The sequence below is a fragment of the Festucalex cinctus genome, chromosome 5 (genome assembly GCF_051991245.1).
Source record: "Festucalex cinctus isolate MCC-2025b chromosome 5, RoL_Fcin_1.0, whole genome shotgun sequence".
In the NCBI taxonomy this organism is placed as follows: Eukaryota; Metazoa; Chordata; class Actinopteri; order Syngnathiformes; family Syngnathidae; genus Festucalex; species Festucalex cinctus.
Genome location: NC_135415.1, coordinates 420,553 through 444,003, shown reverse-complemented (window position 1 = coordinate 444,003; position 23,451 = coordinate 420,553). Strand labels below are relative to the sequence as shown.

General features: G+C 37.6%; 1 pseudogene across 1 annotated transcript; it reads right to left on the bottom strand.

The window, feature by feature from the left end:
- Positions 1 to 14,699: 14,699 nt before the first annotated feature.
- On the bottom strand, positions 14,700 to 17,956 carry LOC144019337 (E3 ubiquitin-protein ligase TRIM35-like; annotated as a pseudogene). The gene is made up of 3 exons (XR_013283632.1): positions 17,918 to 17,956; positions 15,651 to 16,808; positions 14,700 to 14,818 (listed from the first exon to the last, which is right to left on the bottom strand). The product of XR_013283632.1 is annotated as an E3 ubiquitin-protein ligase TRIM35-like (transcript).
- Positions 17,957 to 23,451: the final 5,495 nt, after the last annotated feature.

Here is a 23,451-nt window from a genome sequence, read left to right as displayed (position 1 = left end):
AAAAGATTTGAGTGCACAACGTTTGGTTTAGATTTGACAGCCATAATCAGCAATTGTGTACATTTGAGCTGAATGTGTCAAAATCTTAAAAATTAACAGGTGCCCAAACAATTTCATGCTAGAATCATCATCCGGATGCCAAAATAAACTAAATACAGCAAAAGATTTGAGTGCACAACGTTTGGTTTAGATTTGACAGCCATAATCAGCAATTGTGTACATTTGAGCTGAATGTGTCAAAATCTTAAAAATTAACAGGTGCCCAAGCAATTTCATGCTAGAATCATCATCCGGATGCGAAAATAAACTAAATACAGCAATAGATTTGAGTGCACAACGTTTGGTTTAGGTTTGACAGCCATAATCACCTTTTTATTGCTTAAATGCGTTTTTAGCGCATGATTGTACATTTGAGCTGAATGTGTCAAAATCTTAAAAATTAACAGGTGCCCAAGCAGTTTCATGCTAGAATCATCATCCGGATGCCAAAATAAACTAAATACAGCAAAAGATTTGAGTGCACAACGTTTGGTTTAGATTTGACAGCCATAATCAGCAATTGTGTACATTTGAGCTGAATGTGTCAAAATCTTAAAATTTAACAGGTGCCCAAGCAATTTCATGCTAGAATCATCATCCGGATGCAAAAATAAACTAAATCCAGCAAAAGATTTGAGTGCACAACCTTTGGTTTAGATTTGACAGCCATAATCAGCAATTGTGTACATTTGAGCTGAATGTGTCAAAATCTTAAAAATTAGCAGGTGCCCAAGCAATTTCATGCTAGAATCATCATCCGGATCCCAAATTAAACTAAATACAGCAAAAGATTTGAGTGCACAACGTTTGGTTTAGGTTTGACAGCCATAATCACCTTTTTATTGCTTAAATGCGTTTTTAGCGCATGATTGTACATTTGAGCTGAATGTGTCAAAATCTTAAAATTTAACAGGTGCCCAAGCAATTTCATGCTAGAATCATCATCGGGATGCAAAAATAAACTAAATACAGCAAAAGATTTGAGTGCACAACGTTTGGTTTAGGTTTGACAGCCATAATCACCTTTTTATTGCTTTAAATGCGTTTTTAGCGCATGATTGTACATTTGAGCTAAATGTGTCAAAATCTTAAAAATTAACAGGTGCCCAAGCAGTTTCATGCTAGAATCATCATCCGGATGCCAAAATAAACTAAATACAGCAAAAGATTTGAGTGCACAACGTTTGGTTTAGATTTGACAGCCATAATCAGCAATTGTGTACATTTGAGCTGAATGTGTCAAAATCTTAAAAATTAACAGGTGCCCAAGCAATTTCATGCTAGAATCATCATCCGGATGCCAAAATAAACTAAATACAGCAAAAGATTTGAGTGCACAACGTTTGGTTTAGATTTGACAGCCATAATCAGCAATTGTGTACATTTGAGCTGAATGTGTCAAAATCTTAAAAATTAACAGGTGCCCAAGCAATTTCATGCTAGAATCATCATCCGGATGCCAAAATAAACTAAATACAGCAAAAGATTTGAGTGCACAACGTTTGGTTTAGGTTTGACAGCCATAATCACCTTTTTATTGCTTTAAATGCGTTTTTAGCGCATGATTGTACATTTGAGCTGAATGTGTCAAAATCTTAAAAATTAACAGGTGCCCAAGCAATTTCATGCTAAAATCATCATCCGGATGCCAAAATACACTAAATACAGCAAAAGATTTGAGTGCACAACGTTTGGTTTAGATTTGACAGCCATAATCAGCAATTGTGTACATTTGAGCTGAATGTGTCAAAATCTTAAAAATTAACAGGTGCCCAAGCAATTTCATGCTAGAATCATCATCCGGATGCCAAAATAAACTAAATACAGCAAAAGATTTGAGTGCACAACGTTTGGTTTAGATTTGACAGCCATAATCAGCAATTGTGTACATTTGAGCTGAATGTGTCAAAATCTTAAAAATTAACAGGTGCCCAAGCAATTTAATGCTAGAATCATCATCCGGATGCGAAAATAAACTAAATACAGCAATAGATTTGAGTGCACAACGTTTGGTTTAGGTTTGACAGCCATAATCACCTTTTTATTGCTTAAATGCGTTTTTAGCGCATGATTGTACATTTGAGCTGAATGTGTCAAAATCTTAAAAATTAACAGGTGCCCAAGCAGTTTCATGCTAGAATCATCATCCGGATGCCAAAATAAACTAAATACAGCAAAAGATTTGAGTGCACAACGTTTGGTTTAGATTTGACAGCCATAATCAGCAATTGTGTACATTTGAGCTGAATGTGTCAAAATCTTAAAAATTAACAGGTGCCCAAGCAATTTCATGCTAGAATCATCCGGATGCCAAAATAAACTAAATACAGCAAAAGATTTGAGTGCACAGCGTTTGGTTTAGGTTTGACAGCCATAATCAGCAATTGTGTACATTTGAGCTGAATGTGTCAAAATCTTAAAAATTAACAGGTGCCCAAGCAATTTCATGCTAGAATCATCATCCGGATGCCAAAATAAACTAAATACAGCAAAAGATTTGAGTGCACAACGTTTGGTTTAGATTTGACAGCCATAATCAGCAATTGTGTACATTTGAGCTGAATGTGTCAAAATCTTAAAAATTAACAGGTGCCCAAACAATTTCATGCTAGAATCATCATCCGGATGCCAAAATAAACTAAATACAGCAAAAGATTTGAGTGCACAACGTTTGGTTTAGATTTGACAGCCATAATCAGCAATTGTGTACATTTGAGCTGAATGTGTCAAAATCTTAAAAATTAACAGGTGCCCAAGCAATTTCATGCTAGAATCATCATCCGGATGCGAAAATAAACTAAATACAGCAATAGATTTGAGTGCACAACGTTTGGTTTAGGTTTGACAGCCATAATCACCTTTTTATTGCTTAAATGCGTTTTTAGCGCATGATTGTACATTTGAGCTGAATGTGTCAAAATCTTAAAAATTAACAGGTGCCCAAGCAGTTTCATGCTAGAATCATCATCCGGATGCCAAAATAAACTAAATACAGCAAAAGATTTGAGTGCACAACGTTTGGTTTAGATTTGACAGCCATAATCAGCAATTGTGTACATTTGAGCTGAATGTGTCAAAATCTTAAAATTTAACAGGTGCCCAAGCAATTTCATGCTAGAATCATCATCCGGATGCAAAAATAAACTAAATCCAGCAAAAGATTTGAGTGCACAACCTTTGGTTTAGATTTGACAGCCATAATCAGCAATTGTGTACATTTGAGCTGAATGTGTCAAAATCTTAAAAATTAGCAGGTGCCCAAGCAATTTCATGCTAGAATCATCATCCGGATCCCAAATTAAACTAAATACAGCAAAAGATTTGAGTGCACAACGTTTGGTTTAGGTTTGACAGCCATAATCACCTTTTTATTGCTTAAATGCGTTTTTAGCGCATGATTGTACATTTGAGCTGAATGTGTCAAAATCTTAAAATTTAACAGGTGCCCAAGCAATTTCATGCTAGAATCATCATCGGGATGCAAAAATAAACTAAATACAGCAAAAGATTTGAGTGCACAACGTTTGGTTTAGGTTTGACAGCCATAATCACCTTTTTATTGCTTTAAATGCGTTTTTAGCGCATGATTGTACATTTGAGCTAAATGTGTCAAAATCTTAAAAATTAACAGGTGCCCAAGCAGTTTCATGCTAGAATCATCATCCGGATGCCAAAATAAACTAAATACAGCAAAAGATTTGAGTGCACAACGTTTGGTTTAGATTTGACAGCCATAATCAGCAATTGTGTACATTTGAGCTGAATGTGTCAAAATCTTAAAAATTAACAGGTGCCCAAGCAATTTCATGCTAGAATCATCATCCGGATGCCAAAATAAACTAAATACAGCAAAAGATTTGAGTGCACAACGTTTGGTTTAGATTTGACAGCCATAATCAGCAATTGTGTACATTTGAGCTGAATGTGTCAAAATCTTAAAAATTAACAGGTGCCCAAGCAATTTCATGCTAGAATCATCATCCGGATGCCAAAATAAACTAAATACAGCAAAAGATTTGAGTGCACAACGTTTGGTTTAGGTTTGACAGCCATAATCACCTTTTTATTGCTTTAAATGCGTTTTTAGCGCATGATTGTACATTTGAGCTGAATGTGTCAAAATCTTAAAAATTAACAGGTGCCCAAGCAATTTCATGCTAAAATCATCATCCGGATGCCAAAATACACTAAATACAGCAAAAGATTTGAGTGCACAACGTTTGGTTTAGATTTGACAGCCATAATCAGCAATTGTGTACATTTGAGCTGAATGTGTCAAAATCTTAAAAATTAACAGGTGCCCAAGCAATTTCATGCTAGAATCATCATCCGGATGCCAAAATAAACTAAATACAGCAAAAGATTTGAGTGCACAACGTTTGGTTTAGATTTGACAGCCATAATCAGCAATTGTGTACATTTGAGCTGAATGTGTCAAAATCTTAAAAATTAACAGGTGCCCAAGCAATTTAATGCTAGAATCATCATCCGGATGCGAAAATAAACTAAATACAGCAATAGATTTGAGTGCACAACGTTTGGTTTAGGTTTGACAGCCATAATCACCTTTTTATTGCTTAAATGCGTTTTTAGCGCATGATTGTACATTTGAGCTGAATGTGTCAAAATCTTAAAAATTAACAGGTGCCCAAGCAGTTTCATGCTAGAATCATCATCCGGATGCCAAAATAAACTAAATACAGCAAAAGATTTGAGTGCACAACGTTTGGTTTAGATTTGACAGCCATAATCAGCAATTGTGTACATTTGAGCTGAATGTGTCAAAATCTTAAAATTTAACAGGTGCCCAAGCAATTTCATGCTAGAATCATCATCCGGATGCAAAAATAAACTAAATCCAGCAAAAGATTTGAGTGCACAACCTTTGGTTTAGATTTGACAGCCATAATCAGCAATTGTGTACATTTGAGCTGAAGGTGTCAAAATCTTAAAAATTAGCAGGTGCCCAAGCAATTTAATGCTAGAATCATCATCCGGATGCGAAAATAAACTAAATACAGCAATAGATTTGAGTGCACAACGTTTGGTTTAGGTTTGACAGCCATAATCACCTTTTTATTGCTTAAATGCGTTTTTAGCGCATGATTGTACATTTGAGCTGAATGTGTCAAAATCTTAAAAATTAACAGGTGCCCAAGCAGTTTCATGCTAGAATCATCATCCGGATGCCAAAATAAACTAAATACAGCAAAAGATTTGAGTGCACAACGTTTGGTTTAGATTTGACAGCCATAATCAGCAATTGTGTACATTTGAGCTGAATGTGTCAAAATCTTAAAATTTAACAGGTGCCCAAGCAATTTCATGCTAGAATCATCATCCGGATGCAAAAATAAACTAAATCCAGTAAAAGATTTGAGTGCACAACCTTTGGTTTAGATTTGACAGCCATAATCAGCAATTGTGTACATTTGAGCTGAAGGTGTCAAAATCTTAAAAATTAGCAGGTGCCCAAGCAATTTCATGCTCGAATCATCATCCGGATCCCAAATTAAACTAAATACAGCAAAAGATTTGAGTGCACAACGTTTGGTTTAGGTTTGACAGCCATAATCACCTTTTTATTGCTTAAATGCGTTTTTAGCGCATGATTGTACATTTGAGCTGAATGTGTCAAAATCTTAAAAATTAACAGGTGCCCAAGCAATTTCATGCTAGAATCATCATCCGGATCCCAAATTAAACTAAATACAGCAAAAGATTTGAGTGCACAACGTTTGGTTTAGGTTTGACAGCCATAATCACCTTTTTATTGCTTTAAATGCGTTTTTAGCGCATGATTGTACATTTGAGCTGAATGAGTCAAAATCTTAAAAATTAACAGGTGCCCAAGCAATTTCATGCTAGAATCATCATCCGGATGCCAAAATAAACTAAATACAGCAAAAGATTTGAGTGCACAACCTTTGGTTTAGATTTGACAGCCATAATCAGCAATTGTGTACATTTGAGCTGAATGTGTCAAAATCTTAAAAATTAACAGGTGCCCAAGCAATTTCATGCTAGAATCATCATCCGGATGCCAAAATAAACTAAATACAGCAAAAGATTTGAGTGCACAACGTTTGGTTTAGATTTGACAGCCATAATCAGCAATTGTGTACATTTGAGATGAATGTGTCAAAATCTTAAAAATTAACAGGTGCCCAAGCAATTTCATGCTAGAATCATCATCCGGATGCCAAAATAAACTAAATACAGCAAAAGATTTGAGTGCACAACCTTTGGTTTAGATTTGACAGCCATAATCAGCAATTGTGTACATTTGAGCTGAATGTGTCAAAATCTTAAAAATTAACAGGTGCCCAAGCAATTTCATGCTAGAATCATCATCCGGATACCAAAATAAACTAAATACAGCAAAAGATTTGAGTGCACAACGTTTGGTTTAGATTTGACAGCCATAATCAGCAATTGTGTACATTTGAGCTGAATGTGTCAAAATCTTAAAAATTAACAGGTGCCCAAGCAATTTCATGCTAGAATCATCATCCGGATGCCAAAATAAACTAAATACAGCAAAAGATTTGAGTGCACAACGTTTGGTTTAGGTTTGACAGCCATAATCACCTTTTTATTGCTTTAAATGCGTTTTTAGCGCATGATTGTACATTTGAGCTGAATGTGTCAAAATCTTAAAAATTAACAGGTGCCCAAGCAATTTCATGCTAGAATCATCATCCGGATGCCAAAATAAACTAAATACAGCAAAAGATTTGAGTGCACAACGTTTGGTTTAGATTTGACAGCCATAATCAGCAATTGTGTACATTTGAGCTGAATGTGTCAAAATCTTAAAAATTAACAGGTGCCCAAGCAATTTCATGCTAGAATCATCATCCGGATGCCAAAATAAACTAAATACAGCAAAAGATTTGAGTGCACAACGTTTGGTTTAGGTTTGACAGCCATAATCACCTTTTTATTGCTTTAAATGCGTTTTTAGCGCATGATTGTACATTTGAGCTGAATGTGTCAAAATCTTAAAAATTAACAGGTGCCCAAGCAATTTCATGCTAGAATCATCATCCGGATGCCAAAATAAACTAAATACAGCAAAAGATTTGAGTGCACAACGTTTGGTTTAGATTTGACAGCCATAATCAGCAATTGTGTACATTTGAGATGAATGTGTCAAAATCTTAAAAATTAACAGGTGCCCAAGCAATTTCATGCTAGAATCATCATCCGGATGCCAAAATAAACTAAATACAGCAAAAGATTTGAGTGCACAACCTTTGGTTTAGATTTGACAGCCATAATCAGCAATTGTGTACATTTGAGCTGAATGTGTCAAAATCTTAAAAATTAACAGGTGCCCAAGCAATTTCATGCTAGAATCATCATCCGGATACCAAAATAAACTAAATACAGCAAAAGATTTGAGTGCACAACGTTTGGTTTAGATTTGACAGCCATAATCAGCAATTGTGTACATTTGAGCTGAATGTGTCAAAATCTTAAAAATTAACAGGTGCCCAAGCAATTTCATGCTAGAATCATCATCCGGATGCCAAAATAAACTAAATACAGCAAAAGATTTGAGTGCACAACGTTTGGTTTAGGTTTGACAGCCATAATCACCTTTTTATTGCTTTAAATGCGTTTTTAGCGCATGATTGTACATTTGAGCTGAATGTGTCAAAATCTTAAAAATTAACAGGTGCCCAAGCAATTTCATGCTAGAATCATCATCCGGATGCCAAAATAAACTAAATACAGCAAAAGATTTGAGTGCACAACGTTTGGTTTAGATTTGACAGCCATAATCAGCAATTGTGTACATTTGAGCTGAATGTGTCAAAATCTTAAAAATTAACAGGTGCCCAAGCAATTTCATGCTAGAATCATCCGGATGCCAAAATAAACTAAATACAGCAAAAGATTTGAGTGCACAGCGTTTGGTTTAGGTTTGACAGCCATAATCAGCAATTGTGTACATTTGAGCTGAATGTGTCAAAATCTTAAAAATTAACAGGTGCCCAAGCAATTTCATGCTAGAATCATCATCCGGATGCCAAAATAAACTAAATACAGCAAAAGATTTGAGTGCACAACGTTTGGTTTAGATTTGACAGCCATAATCAGCAATTGTGTACATTTGAGCTGAATGTGTCAAAATCTTAAAAATTAACAGGTGCCCAAACAATTTCATGCTAGAATCATCATCCGGATGCCAAAATAAACTAAATACAGCAAAAGATTTGAGTGCACAACGTTTGGTTTAGATTTGACAGCCATAATCAGCAATTGTGTACATTTGAGCTGAATGTGTCAAAATCTTAAAAATTAACAGGTGCCCAAGCAATTTCATGCTAGAATCATCATCCGGATGCCAAAATAAACTAAATACAGCAAAAGATTTGAGTGCACAACGTTTGGTTTAGGTTTGACAGCCATAATCACCTTTTTATTGCTTTAAATGCGTTTGTAGCGCATGATTGTACATTTGAGCTGAATGTGTCAAAATCTTAAAAATTAACAGGTGCCCAAGCAATTTCATGCTAAAATCATCATCTGGATGCCAAAATACACTAAATACAGCAAAAGATTTGAGTGCACAACGTTTGGTTTAGATTTGACAGCCATAATCAGCAATTGTGTACATTTGAGCTGAATGTGTCAAAATCTTAAAAATTAACAGGTGCCCAAGCAATTTCATGCTAGAATCATCATCCGGATGCCAAAATAAACTAAATACAGCAAAAGATTTGAGTGCACAACGTTTGGTTTAGATTTGACAGCCATAATCAGCAATTGTGTACATTTGAGATGAATGTGTCAAAATCTTAAAAATTAACAGGTGCCCAAGCAATTTCATGCTAGAATCATCATCCGGATGCCAAAATAAACTAAATACAGCAAAAGATTTGAGTGCACAACCTTTGGTTTAGATTTGACAGCCATAATCAGCAATTGTGTACATTTGAGCTGAATGTGTCAAAATCTTAAAAATTAACAGGTGCCCAAGCAATTTCATGCTAGAATCATCATCCGGATACCAAAATAAACTAAATACAGCAAAAGATTTGAGTGCACAACGTTTGGTTTAGATTTGACAGCCATAATCAGCAATTGTGTACATTTGAGCTGAATGTGTCAAAATCTTAAAAATTAACAGGTGCCCAAGCAATTTCATGCTAGAATCATCATCCGGATGCCAAAATAAACTAAATACAGCAAAAGATTTGAGTGCACAACGTTTGGTTTAGGTTTGACAGCCATAATCACCTTTTTATTGCTTTAAATGCGTTTTTAGCGCATGATTGTACATTTGAGCTGAATGTGTCAAAATCTTAAAAATTAACAGGTGCCCAAGCAATTTCATGCTAGAATCATCATCCGGATGCCAAAATAAACTAAATACAGCAAAAGATTTGAGTGCACAACGTTTGGTTTAGATTTGACAGCCATAATCAGCAATTGTGTACATTTGAGCTGAATGTGTCAAAATCTTAAAAATTAACAGGTGCCCAAGCAATTTCATGCTAGAATCATCCGGATGCCAAAATAAACTAAATACAGCAAAAGATTTGAGTGCACAGCGTTTGGTTTAGGTTTGACAGCCATAATCAGCAATTGTGTACATTTGAGCTGAATGTGTCAAAATCTTAAAAATTAACAGGTGCCCAAGCAATTTCATGCTAGAATCATCATCCGGATGCCAAAATAAACTAAATACAGCAAAAGATTTGAGTGCACAACGTTTGGTTTAGATTTGACAGCCATAATCAGCAATTGTGTACATTTGAGCTGAATGTGTCAAAATCTTAAAAATTAACAGGTGCCCAAACAATTTCATGCTAGAATCATCATCCGGATGCCAAAATAAACTAAATACAGCAAAAGATTTGAGTGCACAACGTTTGGTTTAGATTTGACAGCCATAATCAGCAATTGTGTACATTTGAGCTGAATGTGTCAAAATCTTAAAAATTAACAGGTGCCCAAGCAATTTCATGCTAGAATCATCATCCGGATGCCAAAATAAACTAAATACAGCAAAAGATTTGAGTGCACAACGTTTGGTTTAGGTTTGACAGCCATAATCACCTTTTTATTGCTTTAAATGCGTTTGTAGCGCATGATTGTACATTTGAGCTGAATGTGTCAAAATCTTAAAAATTAACAGGTGCCCAAGCAATTTCATGCTAAAATCATCATCCGGATGCCAAAATACACTAAATACAGCAAAAGATTTGAGTGCACAACGTTTGGTTTAGATTTGACAGCCATAATCAGCAATTGTGTACATTTGAGCTGAATGTGTCAAAATCTTAAAAATTAACAGGTGCCCAAGCAATTTCATGCTAGAATCATCATCCAGATGCCAAAATAAACTAAATACAGCAAAAGATTTGAGTGCACAACGTTTGGTTTAGGTTTGACAGCTATAATCACCTTTTTATTGCTTTAAATGCGTTTTTAGCGCATGATTGTACATTTGAGCTGAATGTGTCAAAATCTTAAAAATTAACAGGTGCCCAAGCAATTTCATGCTAGAATCATCATCCGGATGCCAAAATAAACTAAATATAGCAAAAGATTTGAGTGCACAACGTTTGGTTTAGGTTTGACAGCCATAATCAGCAATTGTGTACATTTGAGCTGAATGTGTCAAAATCTTAAAAATTAACAGGTGCCCAAGCAATTTCATGCTAGAATCATATTCCGGATGCCAAAATAAACTAAATATAGCAAAAGATTTGAGTGCACAACGTTTGGTTTAGATTTGACAGCCATAATCAGCAATTGTGTACATTTGAGCTGAATGTGTCAAAATCTTAAAAATTAACAGGTGCCCAAGCAATTTCATGCTAGAATCATCATCCGGATGCCAAAATAAACTAAATTACAGCAAAAGATTTGAGTGCACAACGTTTGGTTTAGGTTTGACAGCCATAATCACCTTTTTATTGCTTTAAATGCGTTTTTAGCGCATGATTGTACATTTGAGCTGAATGTGTCAAAATCTTAAAAATTAACAGGTGCCCAAGCAATTTCATGCTAGAATCATCATCCGGATGCCAAAATAAACTAAATACAGCAAAAGATTTGAGTGCACAACGTTTGGTTTAGATTTGACAGCCATAATCAGCAATTGTGTACATTTGAGCTGAATGTGTCAAAATCTTAAAAATTAACAGGTGCCCAAGCAATTTCATGCTAGAATCATCATCCGGATGCCAAAATAAACTAAATACAGCAAAAGATTTGAGTGCACAACGTTTGGTTTAGGTTTGACAGCCATAATCACCTTTTATTGCTTTAAATGCGTTTTTAGCGCATGATTGTACATTTGAGCTGAATGTGTCAAAATCTTAAAAATTAACAGGTGCCCAAGCAATTTCATGCTAGAATCATCATCCGGATGCCAAAATAAACTAAATACAGCAAAAGATTTGAGTGCACAACGTTTGGTTTAGATTTGACAGCCATAATCAGCAATTGTGTACATTTGAGCTGAATGTGTCAAAATCTTAAAGATTAACAGGTGCCCAAGCAATTTCATGCTAGAATCATCATACGGATGCCAAAATAAACTAAATACAGCAAAAGATTTGAGTGCACAACGTTTGGTTTAGATTTGACAGCCATAATCAGCAATTGTGTACATTTGAGCTGAATGTGTCAAAATCTTAAAGATTAACAGGTGCCCAAGCAATTTCATGCTAGAATCATCATCCGGATGCCAAAATAAACTAAATACAGCAAAAGATTTGAGTGCACAACGTTTGGTTTAGATTTGACAGCCATAATCAGCAATTGTGTACATTTGAGCTGAATTTGTCAAAATCTTAAAAATTAACAGGTGCCCAAGCAATTTCATGCTAGAATCATCATCCGGATGCCAAAATAAACTAAATACAGCAAAAGATTTGAGTGCACAACGTTTGGTTTAGGTTTGACAGCCATAATCACCTTTTTATTGCTTTAAATGCGTTTTTAGCGCATGATTGTACATTTGAGCTGAATGTGTCAAAATCGTACAAATTAACAGGTGCCCAAGCAATTTCATGCTAGAATCATCATCCGGATGCCAAAATAAACTAAATACAGCAAAAGATTTGAGTGCACAACGTTTGGTTTAGATTTGACAGCCATAATCAGCAATTGTGTACATTTGAGCTGAATGTGTCAAAATCTTAAAAATTAACAGGTGCCCAAGCAATTTCATGCTAGAATCATCATCCGGATGCCAAAATAAACTAAATACAGCAAAAGATTTGAGTGCACAACCTTTGGTTTAGATTTGACAGCCATAATCAGCAATTGTGTACATTTGAGCTGAATGTGTCAAAATATTAAAAATTAACAGGTGCCCAAGCAATTTCATGCTAGAATCATCATCCGGATCCCAAATTAAACTAAATACAGCAAAAGATTTGAGTGCACAACGTTTGGTTTAGGTTTGACAGCCATAATCATCTTTTTATTGCTTTAAATGCGTTTTTGCGCATGATTGTACATTTGAGCTGAATGTGTCAAAATCTTAAAAATTAACAGGTGCCCAAGCAATTTCATGCTAGAATCATCATCCGGATGCCAAAATAAACTAAATACAGCAAAAGATTTGAGTGCACAACGTTTGGTTTAGATTTGACAGCCATAATCAGCAATTGTGTACATTTGAGCTGAATGTGTCAAAATCTTAAAAATTAACAGGTGCCCAAGCGATTTCATGCTAGAATCATCATCCGGATGCCAAAATAAAATAAATACAGCAAAAGATTTGAGTGCACAACGTTTGGTTTAGGTTTGACAGCCATAATCACCTTTTTATTGCTTTAAATGCGTTTGTAGCGCATGATTGTACATTTGAGCTGAATGTGTCAAAATCTTAAAAAATTAACAGGTGCCCAAGCAATTTCATGCTAAAATCATCATCCGGATGCCAAAATACACTAAATACAGCAAAAGATTTGAGTGCACACCGTTTGGTTTAGATTTGACAGCCATAATCAGCAATTGTGTACATTTGAGCTGAATGTGTCTGTCATGGTTCGGTTCTCAGCCTGTTGTGCTTTTGTGTGTGTGTGTTCCAGTGCTACCAACGAGGGGGGCGTTCCCCAGCCCCGCACCTGCATCGCGTTTGCAATCATGGCTTTAAAACAGGGGTGTCAAACTCATATTAGCTCAGGGGCCGCATGGAAGAAAATATATTACCAAGTGGGCCACATTGGTAAAATAACGGTATATAACTTATATACGATTACCGTCATTTATAAGAATAACACAAATGCTAATGGAACGCGGCAACACTTTCCCGGTATACGTTCCGGACGTGTTAAATCGACCTGTTTTGCATATATATTGTATGCATTCCCAGAATGCATTGCCTGGCGTATTTAATGACGTTATAAGGACGCTAATCCTTGTCATATCGATTTGTGTTAACAGTAATTGAATCTGTGTCGTATTTAACACATTTATGTTGGTCTATGATTTAAAATAATAATAACAATTAAACAAACCATAACTTTAAGTTGTGTGAAAAAAATGACATCCAGGACAATTCCCCCGTACGTTGCATTGCTCGTCTGAGGACTGCTTGTGAAATTACAAATTTTATAGATTTTGATTGTGGCCGGCTGATTAATTAGTCCGACATTACAATGTTATTTATTTATTTATTTATTTATTTTTAACTTTACAAAATCATCTCGCGGGCCGTATTAAACCCCTTTGCGGGCCTGATCCGGCCCGTGGGCCTTATGTTTGACACCCCTGGTCTAGAAGGACGGGACTGTAGGAGATCATCGTCTTCATTTGTTCCCACACCCAGAACTTGAGGTTGCCCACATGAAAAGCTTCGTCCAGCAGAGCCCCTGTGAGTCCATTGGTCATATCGGGTAGATTCTGGATTCGGGTCATCGCGGTGTTGAAGTTCTTCATGAAGGAAACGGGGTCAGAGTTCAACTGCTCCTCTGTGCTTCTGATCGCATCCGAGAGTGCCGCCATGTCTCTGTCAAGAGCCCTAATCTTGTCATTTAAGCTCTCAATCTTACTGACCGCTTCCCCCCTCATATTAGTCAACTTGGAGACTTCGTTAAGCCGCAGGTAGCGTCGAAACAGCGCAAAATCCTTCTTAATCTTCCTTTGCACCCGCTGCCCCTGGACTTTGAGGTACCCCGACTGTATGCTGCAGTCGTCTCTTTTGTGTTGGAAACTTTTCAGTCGTTTCTTTGCTTGCTGCAAGCCTTCTTGGAGTTTCTTTTTGTGATCGTTCACAACTTTATCAACGGGGGAGAATTTGTGCCCATCGTGGCGTTGCGTGTCCATGCAGATGAGGCACACAACCTCCAGGTGGTCCAAACAGAAAACATTCAGTTTCTCATTGTGCAAGCTGCACATGTCCTCTGAAGCCACTGAGGGTGGTGAAAGGGCCTCACACATACCTCAGTGCCAAGTTTGAAGGTGGATCCATCAATTCACACCTTTTTCGACAGACTGGACACGATTGTCCTTTCTCCTCCAAACACGTCTGCACACATGCGCGACAGAAGCTGTGACCACACGGCAGCATGACGTCTTTAAAGATGTCCATACAAGTTGAACATTGGAGATGCTCTTCAACGTTGCCAGCCATGGTCCTTGTGAAGACACCGACTCAGTCAACGAGCTTCCAACGTTCACTAGCCTGAGGAGAGCCGCAGCGCATCTGCCTCAGTCACAACTGAAGGAATTGTCAAGATGGCCGAGGTGCCTCTCCTGCTTTAGTTCCCTGACTTGACCACAGCAGGAACCTCACCGTTATCTGGAATCACACAAAAGTCACACACGATTTATAAATACATAGATAACTAAATAAATAAATGTATTAATTAAATCACACTTCAAGCCCACAAATCACAGAGTAAAACCAAAATGAAGAATGAAGTAAGACGCATCAAATTTTCACCAACGTGCGACATGAAACAAAACGAAAGCAAAATCCATTCCTGAAAGCTAATTTGTGGAGATCAGAAAAAGAGGAGAAACTAACAGGGTTGAAAAGAAATGGCAGCTTACTAACTGGTTATATGATTTTCATTTTTGTTTTGTTGAGTTCAAAACCTTTTCTTCCTTTACGTTCTCCTTCACGGAACGGTTAAGTAAAAGTTACTGTCTTTATTTAAAACAACAGATTATGCTAATTTGAACATGGGTGGAGCAGGCAGGGAATTCAAAAGTGTAATATTGAAAAATACCTGTACGCTATTCACTCAAGGTTTTCCAACTTGTAAATACTTGCAGCTATGAAGTTTTGGATGGAAAATCCATTACCCCATTTAACCCCATCACTGGTCTGAAGATTATTTTATTGATGTAACAATTCCACCGCCCTCCAAGAGTTCCAACTCTTACAACTGACTGCTATACTATTCTGAAGTGACCACTTGTGAGATTCACAAAAGTAGTTATTGTTTTGTTTAGACAGATAGACAATGCACTTTGCACATTTTCAGATACCATGAACAGGCTGAACATGCTTCAATGGCTCTACAAACCCCCAACTGGCTGAGGGTGGAGTTTGTAAATTTCGATGCTCCATAAAGTGTTAATAAAAATAAGTAAATAAACGCGATGCCATGATGGCGCATCCTTACCGCCCAAAGCAGCATCGAGCACTTCGTCATCGTGACCCCGCTCTGGATTCTGAGGACACTGCTGCAGTTTTGCAGCACACATGCTGGTCAAATCTTCACACAGATTGATTCCTTCAGTAGCCGTGTTTGGGTCCAGAATGACGGGACTGTAGGAGACCATCTTCTTCAGTTCATTCCACACTCTGAATCTGAGGTTGCCCACATAATAAACTTCGTCCAGCAGAGCCCCCGTGAGTCGATTGGTCGTATCGGGTAGCTTCTGGATTCGGGTCATCGCCGTCTTGAAGTTCTTCATGAAGGAAAGAGGGTCAGAGTTCAACTGCTCCTCTGCGCTTCTGATCGCATCCGAGAGTGCCGCCATGTCTCTGTCGAGACCCCCAATCTCGTCATTCATCTTCTCAATATTACTGAGCTCATTCATGCTCACACCATTCAACCTGCACTCCTCATTAACCCGCAAGAAGCGTCGAAACTGCGCAAAATCCTTCTTAATCTTCCTTTGCACCCGCTGCAGCTGGACCTTGATGTACTCCAATTGTTCATTGCAGTCGTCTCTTATATCTTGGAAATCATCCAGTCTCCTCTTTGCTTGCTGTAGGCCTTCCTGGAGTTTCTCTTTGTGAACTTTCACAACTTCATTTACGGGGGAAAACTTGTGCCCATCGTGGAGTCCGTGCAGATGAGGCACATAAGCTCCAGGTGGTCCAAACAGAAAACATTCAGTTTCTCATTGTGCAAGCTGCACATGTCCTCCGAAGCCACTGAGGGTGGTGAAAGGGCCTCACACATGTTCTTCAGTGACAAGTTTGAAGGTGGATCCATCAATTTACACCTTTTTCGACAGACTGGACACGATTGTTGTCCTTTCTCCTGCCACCACGTCTGCACGCACACGCGACAGAAGCTGTGACCACACAGCAGCATGACGGGGTCTTTAAAGATGTCCAAACAAGTTGGACATTGGAGATGCTCCTCAACTTTGCTAGCCATGGTCCTTGTGAAGACACCGACTCAGTCAACGAGCTTCCAACGTTCACTAGCCTGAGGAGAGCCGCAGCGCGTCTGCCTCAGTCACAACTGAAGGAATTGTCAAGATGGCCGAGGTGCCTCTCCTGCTTTAGTTCCCTGACTTGACCACAGCAAGAACCTCACCGTTATCTGGAATCACACAAAAAGCACCTTATTGGCACTTGCACACGTTTTAAAAATAAATGAGTACATAAATAAATAACATTTACACTTCAAGCCCACAAATCACACTGAGTAAAACCTAATTGAAGAATCAAAAAAGATAAAATTTTCAACATGAGACATGAAACAAAAGGAAAGCAAAATCTATTCCTGAAAGCTAACTTGCTGAGATCAGAAAAAGAGGAGAAACTAACTAACTTACTAATTGGTTTTATGATTTTCATTTTAGTTTTGTTTCGTCCAAAACCTTTTCTTGCTTCCTGTTCTTCTTCACGGAACAGTTAAGTTAATTACTGTTTTTAAAACAACATACCGGTATTATGCCAATTTGAACAACGGTGGAGCAGACAGCATAATATTGAAAATATCTGTATGCTTTTCACTCAAGGTTTTACAACTTGTAAATACTTTCAGCTATTAAGTTTTGGATGTAAAAATCCATTACCCCCAATTAACCCCATCTCAGGTCTGAATAATATTTTATTGATTGATTCTAACTTGAATGGCAGCCTCTAAATGCGTATGAGTGTTGAAAGACGTCGATATACCTGCTGGCCTTGCATATATTAGGCTTTGCTGTACCGGTCACGCCAAAATATAAATTTCGCATACATCGTTGCGGCCATTTTTCGTTCAATAGATAAAATAATCAATTGAAATTGCGTTTATAATTCAACATATTTTTGTAATGTTTACATAAGTTTCTAAATAAAATGCCAATTCCCGTCGGGATTTGCACGTGCTCGCTTTGTACTGTACTGTCGGATGCTGCGTTCATTTGTAGTATTAACTACAGATACATCAACAGAAATAACGTTTATAATTCAATGTTATTTTTGTAACGCTTACATATATATATAGTTTACAAATATGTGCAAGTATTGAAAGCCGTCGAGATAGAGCAACGTGGTCACTTTTGCGAAATTAAATTGACAAATTTCTTATAAATAAATAAATAAATAAACAAACAAACAAACAAACAAACAAATAAATAAATAAATAATTACACTTCCGAAGTTTCTCACGTTACCCATGCAAGCACTCAATTACACAGTATATATCTTAGCACAATTTACCTAAACTCAAACCGATCGTCCAAGTTTGTAGTCTGAACTTCACCGGTTGCGGTTGCGGTGCGGTTGCGGTGCGGTCCGGCGACGCAAGCAATTAGATTCCATTCATTCGAATGGTGCAGTTTACACCGCTTGCGGGTGCGTTGCGTGTCGACTGCGGAAGGCCTGCGGCGTGCCGCAAGCCTTCCGCAAGGATAGACCTATTTTCTATTTTTGCCGGACGCCGCAGCGGTAGGCCTGCGGCAAATGGCAAGCTAGCACAAAACACATCGAGCGGGACAGGAAGACCGAGGCAGTTTCAAAATAAATTTCCGGTTACCTTTCAGAATAAAACACTCGCCAGCTCCTATTTTGCAAGCTTTCAGCAAAACGTGACGTGGGCGTCGCCGGGCCATGTGCTCATTCACGGTTTAGACACCAGCGAACATGGACGAGGAGAGGTTTATATTGGAGGTGGAAAACCCCAAAATAATATATGACACGGCACATCCTTTTTATAAGGACTGTAATGTATTGTGAGTTTGATGTTCGCGATTGCTTGTTGTGCCCGTCTCGCTTGCCGTACTGAGCGGCAGCCGGACGGGGAAGACAGAAATAAAGAGTGGACCCGCACTGACCCGACTCTCGTTATTAATATACTTTACAAGGACAACCAAAAAAAGGATGCTGCATGGAATCTCCCCCTTCGTCCCAATGTTCCGTGGGTGAATTATGTTCTCATCACTACAACATATATAAAACGACGTATTCAAAGTTGAAATCGGATTCAAAATAGGTCATTTGGACGTCCTTTTGGCACGTTATATAGACCAAAATTATATTTATATATAGGACTGTCTCAGAAAATGAGAATATTGTGATAAAGTCCATTATTTTCTGTAACGCAATTAAATAAGCAAAAATGTCATACATTGTGGATTCATTACAAATCAACTGAAATATTGCAAGCTTTTTATTTTAATATTGATTATGGCTTCTTCTTTTTTTTACTTGGTCTGAGGAAATATTCTGACATTTTGAGACAGGATATTTGAGTTTTCTTAAACTGTAAGCCATAATCAATATTAAAACAATAGAAGGCTTGCAATATTTCAGTTGATTTGTAACGAATCCGTAATGTATGGCATTTTTGCTTATTTAATTGCATTACGGAAAATATTGGACTTTACACAATATTCTAATTTTCTGAGAAAGTCCTGTATATATCATTTAAAATGACTAAAATAATGGTGGGAAATTGTGCATGAAATGCTCAATGAAGAAATAAAAACATAATCCAGTTTGTTAAAATGGGTTTATTGTTTTAAAGCCGTATGTGTCATGTGAGGCATGGTTGAGGACCCAATAAGCACATGTGTAAAGATCCGGTCCTCGAGGGCCGCTGTCCTGCAGGTTTTGGATATTTCCCTTCTTCAATACAGCTGATTCATGATCAGCTCATCAGCAAGCTGTGCAGAAGCCTGATAACGAGCCCGTTAATTGGAATCAGCTGCACTTCGAGTAGGGAAATCTATAAAACCTGAAGGACAGCGACCCTCGAGGACCGCAGGTTGCCACCCCTGTCCTAGAGGGTGGTATCTGTCACATTCCAAGATATTTGTCATTTGCAAATTGATTATTTTTGTTTGCATTTTGTCCCCAAATCCTTTTCATCCAACTGCAAATAAATGTATGTCCATAAACTCGTACTGAAATAAACAATGCACACATTTTTCTGCCAAACGTATTTATTCCACCAACTATGTGACTAACAAAAATACAGTAAAAGCACCAAGTAGAATAATTGTTGGATGGATCATTACTGACACCTAGTGGTGACCGCTACACACAGCAAAATCTCAAATCAAAGTCACAAAGAATGGTTTAGAATCTAAACAATTCTTTGTGACTTTGATTTGAGATTTTGCTGTGTGTTTCTAAACTTTAGAAACATCAGAAGAGAAACTAAAAGTCGGCAGTTAAAAAAAAAACAGAAAAAAACTTTTTGTTCCTATATATGTTCTTAGAGTAGCGCAAAAATATTCAATTTAAAATAATAATAATAAAAAAAAAAGATTATTCAGCATTTCAATTTTTTTTTGTTACCATGTGGAATGAATTGCAGAGGAGGAAAACACCTCATACAAAATATGACAATCGGGTATATGCCATGGAAGAGGCGGGATTTCGGACCTCCATAAGTCACACACCTACTCTGTTTCAGGTTACTGTTGCAACATAATAGGCTGTGTCCCAATAATCACTCTTCCACCCTCATGCCCCTCAATTGTGACTTCCCGTTAATGGGTGAGAGTATGTCAGTTCTCCGAGCGAACTAGAGTGCTTCGGAGTATATGTCGCAACAGTAACCGCATAGGTGACGTGTGTGACTTATGGAAGTCTGCGGCATCCACCCCATTGTGGTCGCAAAACCTCATCATCATTTCCTTTCAGTTGTAACACAAGGTGAAAGTGGAATTATTTTCATCGAATGCGTCTCCTCTGTAAAAAAGTAAGGATATATTTTGACATCATACAAACGTGGCCAATTGGAAAAATCCTTTTTGCATAATTCAGTGTTGGAAAAATATTCAAAGAATGAAACAGATCCTTTGTCAGTATCCACCTGAACTTGGATCCTGGACAGTTTCATTGGCGGATCCCAGCGTGATCCAAACTTCATGTAACCATCCTTGTCATCAAATTCAATGCTGTATATTGTAGTTGGGAAATCATCAGGGTTCCCCACAGCCACCCCCAATTTCCAGGCTTTGCCATCTCCCACCTCAACATCCCATGTGTGCGTTCTTGAGGTCAAAGCTGCACCGAGCACTTCGCTAAGCATGCCCCGCTCGGGATTATTTGAGCACTGTCTCCCTTTTGGGGGACACACGCTGGTCAAATCTTCACAGACTGATGTGTTCATCAGCCGTGTTTGGGTCTAGATTACAGGGGTGTCAAACTCATATTAGCTCAGGGGCCGCATGGAAGAAAATATATTACCAAGTGGGCCACATCGGTAAAATAACGGTATATAACTTATATACGATTACCGTCATTTATAAGAATAACACAAATGCTAATGGAACGCGGCAACACTTTCCCGGTATACGTTCCGGACGTGTTAAATCGACCTGTTTTGCATATATATTGTATGCATTCCCAGAATGCATTGCCTGGCGTATTTAATGACGTTATAAGGACGCTAATCCTTGTCATATCGATTTGTGTTAACAGTAATTGAATCTGTGTCGTATTTAACACATTTATGTTGGTCTATGATTTAAAATAATAATAACAATTAAACAAACCATAACTTTAAGTTGTGTGAAAAAAATGACATCCAGGACAATTCCCCCGTACGTTGCATTGCTCGTCTGAGGACTGCTTGTGAAATTACAAATTTTATAGATTTTGATTGTGGCCGGCTGATTAATTAGTCCGACATTACAATGTTATTTATTTATTTATTTATTTATTTTTAACTTTACAAAATCATCTCGCGGGCCGTATTAAACCCCTTTGCGGGCCTGATCCGGCCCGCGGGCCTTATGTTTGACACCGCTGCTTTAAAAGGACTCCGAGCAGCACAGCCAGCTGTCGGATTATTATTTGCTCATCTTCATGTCCAAGTGTTCTCCGCGTTTCCCTGTTGGTAAAGTTGTTTGAATCTGCCGTCGTCTTTAGTTTACTAGTATTCACGTGTGTGTTTCCGCGTCGCCTTTTGTTGTTATTCTCGTGTGATTGATTCCGTGTGCATTTCGTGTCGTCCTTGCCGTTTGCAAGCGATTTTGGTTATGTTAGTTTTCCTTGCAGTTGCAAGCGTTTTTTGTTACATTCGCGTTCCCTGCCTTTTGCAGGAGATTTGTGTTTTCCAATTCCTCCTTGCCTTTTGCAAGTGTCTTTTGTTATTTCCGTGTCCCTCGCCTGTGTGCAGGGACACCACTGTAAATTTCGCTTACTTGCCTGCGAGCAAGCTTTGTTTCCTCGGTGCATCCAAAGTGATTAAACGAGATTGTTTTCCTCCTCTGAGCCTGCCTTTCTGGGATTCGTTTTTCATCGACTCTGCTGAGTCGTGTCAGTGTCAAAATCTTTAAAATTAACAGGTGCCCAAGCAATTTCATGCTAGAATCATCATCCGGATGCCAAAATAAACTAAATACAGCAAAAGATTTGAGTGCACAACGTTTGGTTTAGATTTGACAGCCATAATCAGCAATTGTGTACATTTGAGCTGAATGTGTCAAAATCTTAAAAATTAACAGGTGCCCAAGCAATTTCATGCTAGAATCATCATCCGGATGCGAAAATAAACTAAATACGGCAATAGATTTGAGTGCACAACGTTTGGTTTAGGTTTGACAGCCATAATCACCTTTTTATTGCTTAAATGCGTTTTTAGCGCATGATTGTACATTTGAGCTGAATGTGTCAAAATCTTAAAAATTAACAGGTGCCCAAGCAATTTCATGCTAGAATCATCATCCAGATGCCAAAATAAACTAAATACAGCAAAAGATTTGAGTGCACAACGTTTGGTTTAGGTTTGACAGCTATAATCACCTTTTTATTGCTTTAAATGCGTTTTTAGCGCATGATTGTACATTTGAGCTGAATGTGTCAAAATCTTAAAAATTAACAGGTGCCCAAGCAATTTCATGCTAGAATCATCATCCGGATGCCAAAATAAACTAAATATAGCAAAAGATTTAAGTGCACAACGTTTGGTTTAGGTTTGACAGCCATAATCACCTTTTTATTGCTTTAAATGCGTTTTTAGCGCATGATTGTACATTTGAGCTGAATGTGTCAAAATCGTACAAATTAACAGGTGCCCAAGCAATTTCATGCTAGAATCATCATCCGGATGCCAAAATAAACTAAATACAGCAAAAGATTTGAGTGCACAACGTTTGGTTTAGATTTGACAGCCATAATCAGCAATTGTGTACATTTGAGCTGAATGTGTCAAAATCTTAAAAATTAACAGGTGCCCAAGCAATTTCATGCTAGAATCATCATCCGGATGCCAAAATAAACTAAATACAGCAAAAGATTTGAGTGCACAACGTTTGGTTTAGATTTGACAGCCATAATCAGCAATTGTGTACATTTGAGCTGAATGTGTCAAAATCTTAAAAATTAACAGGTGCCCAAGCAATTTCATGCTAGAATCATCATCCGGATGCCAAAATAAACTAAGTACAGCAAAAGATTTGAGTGCACAACGTTTGGTTTAGGTTTGACAGCCATAATCACCTTTTTATTGCTTTAAATGCGTTTTTAGTGCATGATTGTACATTTGAGCTGAATGTGTCAAAATCTTAAAAATCAACAGGTGCCCAAGCAATTTCATGCTAGAATCATCATCCGGATGCCAAAATAAACTAAATACAGCAAAAGATTTGAGTGCACAACGTTTGGTTTAGATTTGACAGCCATAATCAGCAATTGTGTACATTTGAGCTGAATGTGTCAAAATCTTAAAAATTAACAGGTGCCCAAGCGATTTCATGCTAGAATCATCATCCGGATGCCAAAATAAAATAAATACAGCA